This window comes from Malus domestica, chromosome 05 (assembly GCF_042453785.1).
Source record: "Malus domestica chromosome 05, GDT2T_hap1".
Classification (NCBI taxonomy): Eukaryota; Viridiplantae; Streptophyta; class Magnoliopsida; order Rosales; family Rosaceae; genus Malus; species Malus domestica.
In genome coordinates, this window is record NC_091665.1 from 38,010,007 (window position 1) to 38,014,277 (window position 4,271).

At 35.6% G+C, this 4,271-nt stretch overlaps 1 long non-coding RNA gene across 2 annotated transcripts; it reads left to right on the top strand.

The window, feature by feature from the left end:
- The first annotated feature begins 901 nt into the window (after positions 1 to 901).
- LOC108170140 (uncharacterized) lies at positions 902 to 4,271 on the top strand. Of its 2 annotated transcripts, none has more exons than XR_011581061.1 (5): positions 902 to 1,018; positions 1,389 to 1,436; positions 1,584 to 1,720; positions 3,385 to 3,480; positions 4,068 to 4,271. It is a non-coding gene; the product is annotated as an uncharacterized lncRNA (long non-coding RNA). The 2 variants fall into 2 exon arrangements; XR_003771126.2 differs by having other exon boundaries at positions 914 to 1,018; positions 1,386 to 1,436.

Below are 4,271 nucleotides of genomic sequence, written 5' to 3' on the forward strand. Positions count from 1 at the left end.
TTTCTTTCTTGAAATGTAATTCTGTTCTAGATTAAGTTTGTTGCACTGTCACAGATTGAGGTATTTTCCTGTGTCCGTTTATTTGCGCTTTGAACTCTTACTTTGAATCTCATTGATTTTTTTGTAGTTTAGATCGGACTATCATCGCAACATCATGATCTACTCTTGCTGCTGCCTTTGATCTAGGGGTCCGGAGCGATTGCACTTGAATCAAGGCTCTGGTAGTGAACTTTCTCATTCTTCCCGAAGTGCTTTAATATGCGTTGTTGATAACTGCGCTCTCTCAACGAACCATAAATATTTTTAAACAAATCACAACTTCCATATTTAAGAAAATGAGTGGCTTTTTAACAATGCATGAACGTAGCTTACATGTTCAGCAAAATTCATGGATATTTACATTCAACCTGCAAGTATCATTAACTCATAAAAAATTAAGTTTAATTCATGGATGTTTATATTGAACCCGCAAGAATCATTAACTCATAAAAAAATGTTTTGTATTTTCTTTATCGACTATCGCTTCAAATTTTTATCTAAAACATTGTCTAAATGCTTATTGGTTGCGTTTTTTGTCCCTCTATTCATTCATGATTGCATTGAATTTATTCAGGTCCTGCTGCAACGCGCGAGCCTATTTTCTAGTCACTTTAGTCTAAAGAAGGCTTTTCAATTGCACTGTACAAATGAATAGTAACTTGGAGTGGATTTGGAGTTATTTACAAAATTACCATCATCCCTTCACTGCAAATTGAAAATTTCGATTTATTTACAAAATTACCACCGCTTTTGCATAGTTTAAAAGCGCCCACGCATCAGTCATCGTGGATTGCTCTGCTTCGACTACATTTCGACTGTTTCCATCCCCATTTCTTTCCCTCTTTTTCTCTCCCGACTCTCTCTCTCACTACCCTATTCTCTCACGCCCGCTCACCATCTCACTCCAGGCAATACATACATGAACTCGATGAGAAGCCACCATCCCTTATCTACAAAGCGAAGAAGAACTCAGCAGATTGTATGTTACTCCTCCCCAATATTTTCTGTATGTTTTCTTCAATTATTTGTTTTTGGGTTTGTTTCTTTCTCGAGAATAAGAAGAAAGAAACAGGAAAAATTAATATTGGGTAGTTAATTTATCTTGGAGTGTTATATTTATTCAAGACATCTGGGGAATTAGGTACATAATTGATTGATTACCTGAGTAAATTTCTTTGATTTTTTCTGAAAGAATTTGTTTTTTTTTTTTGGGATTTTGATGTTTTCTTGAATTTTACCACTTTGGTCGTGGCTTCCACTCAAATGTTAATTTAATTTAATTTTTTGGGGTATTACAGCAAATTATATATATAGTTTGCCGTTATAGTTTGGTCCTTTTTATGCAGTAGATTGTAGAAAAATGATCAAAAACAGCTTCAAGCAAGCACATGAGTTTGGTAAGTTTTGGTGTTCATTTGCTGAATTTGTTTATGCTTTGTGTATTGTCTGTTCAATTTATATCAGTTTCAGAATTTATAACTGTGATGTTTATAAATAAGTCTACGGAGTAAGTTGCATAATTGTGCGGCATCTTTTATATGCAGAGAAGAGACGCGCTGAATCTCACTCTGCCATTCGCCCCTCCGTCCTCTCATGATCTCTCACACCCTCTCTCTAATTTCAGAACAATATTAAGCAGCTTAAGCTCTCTTTGCATTGAATCAATGGCAGTCATCTAGAGGTGATTTTCTTTGCCTTTTTGTTGGGTTAGTGAATTTTTAGCTTAATTTGGGTAGTGTAGGTTTCGTTTTGGCTTAATTTCGATTTTAAACTCTAATAAAATATTGGTTTTAGGGATTTCTTCTTTGTGATCATCTTCATGTTTGATTGGTGATTTAGCATGTGGATTGTCTACTTCTTTGATGAAAACTCTCACCGTTGGGACTAATATAGGTTTCTCATATTTTCTTGCACCATTTGTGAGGGATTTAATTTTCCTTTTCTGGGTTTTCTTATACTCAAGGTATGATTTACATTCTGGAATTCATGGTTCAATTGGAAATCACGATGACATATCAACATGCGTTGGACCCTCGATTTTGTATTATTTACATTCCTGCCATTGCCAAAAAGCATGGGCTGCAGAGACAAAGAGAGGGAGATAGGTGGGGGATGGCAGGGAGGGGAATGGAGAGGGAGGAGTGAGGTTGCCATAAAAAGGGGTTATGGTTGATTTTTTTTTCTCCTCAAATCAAGGGTTGGTGTCGGGATTGAGGGATGTGTCAAAATTGCCAACAACAACAACAACAACAAAGCCTTTTCCCACTAAGTGGGGTTGCCAATAGAAGCCTAAATTAATGGGTAGCTGTCGGTGATTGAAAGATTGAGAGGGAGAAAATTGGGGGAGGTTGTCACTGACCCGATGGAGTGAGCGATTTTGTGAGGATTACACTGACTTATTGACTAGCAACACAAGACAAGACATGCTTCCGGTAAACCGCCTCCGTCGTTTTCCTCTTCTCGCCTCCGTCTACCTCCTCTCCCCTTCTTCGTCTCCCTCCTCCTCCTCTCTCTCTCTCTCTATGGAATCGATCGATCTTCGAAGAGGATAAAAGGATCTAAAATGGTGTGTTTCTTCTACTGTGATTCTGTGTTTTTAATTTTTCTGGGTTTGGCTTCTTCTGTTATTCCACTACTAATTTACAAAAATAATGAATTTTGTACATTTTGTTTTTATTTTACTTTTTGTTATATTTCATTGCAATATCAAATAAAGTTGGTATTTTAAAATCTCACTGCAATTTTTTTTGTTATATTGTTGGTGGGTATCTTTAATTATGCCCTGAAGGAGGAAGGCAAAGAGAGGACAGACCTGGGTTTGGGGCATAAAAGGGATCTTTAGATTTCTGTAAAAATACTTTGTGCCTTTTTGCTATTGGTGATGAGTGTTCATGAATATTTATGCTTTAATATAGCTGTTACAGGAGCAAGTTGTTTAGTTAAAATCCTAAGAAGATTAGGGTAAAACATTCCGGCTGTCTCATTATTGATAGTCTGAATTTCTGCAATCTCTGAGATATATTTGGGATAGTTTTATAGTGATATACGTCAAGGTTCAAGAAACAGTTTGCTGCACTGCATTATAGGAGTATCTGGTTGATGAAATTTTTCTGATTTAAGCATTTAGCTCCTCGACTGCATTAAATCAGTATTTAAAGAAATTTTTGTATGAGAATGCATTGATAGAATTTTTTTTGCCCAAAAATCAACTTACAGAGCTTCATGTGAGTTAGTCTTAGCTTTTGATTTAATTTTTTTTAGAATTATTATCATTTTTTTTATCTCTGCTGCTGTTTTGGATTTTTTTTTTTTTTTATGATTTTTACGCAATGTTCATCTGTGTAGGCACTCAAATTAGTGTTTTGGAGTGCATCTTGACCAGACCACCACAAAAGAGAAAATGGAAACCAAAATCAGAGCCATCAAAACAAACAAATGCTGGTATGTCCTAAAAAAGGTTGGTTTGTGTACTTTCAAAAAATATATGGAAGATGAGAATATTGATCATGGTGTAGAATGTGATGGTAATGTGGTTGAAAAAGATAAAATGTTGCACGAAAAGATCTCGGAGCTCATTGACGAAAATATGCAGCACCAGGCTGAGTTGATAAGGAGAAACAAGGAGAATAGTGAAACAATTGAGTGGCTTTTATCCCAGGTGCATAAGCTAACAGATGGGAACAAAATTTTGAGGATTAATCTGGGAATCCATTAGGATACTACTGATCATACAATTGCAATCCATAAGGATGCTACTGATTATACAATTACAAGGCAAAACAAGCCTCAGTTTTCAAAGTCTAAGTCCATGGGGCCATCTTTCCCTAGAAGGCTCACTGGATGCCTAGAACTTGATCTTAATTAGCTACTTTTCAAATTTAGTAGGTAGAGTTATAAGTTTTCAAATGTATCTGTTTATATGCTTTCATAATACATGTGAAGATTCCGAGTCAATTATAACATATTTCAATTTTTAATTTTATGAGTATAGAAAAGGAACTGAATGCTTTGTTATTTTGATCTTGTAGCTGAAGCCAAGTCTGGATAGAGAGAAAGATCTCATGGCAGGAATCATGGACTTGATGAAGGTGAGGTTAACAAAGTGTGCTTTAGCACCAAGATTGGAATCTGGGTGTTCTGAGTTTTGTTTTGTTGTGATTTTCTATAATCTAGATGCTGAAATACTTGGAGTTGGAATTAATAAGAATTGATTGAACATGGATTTTTTATTA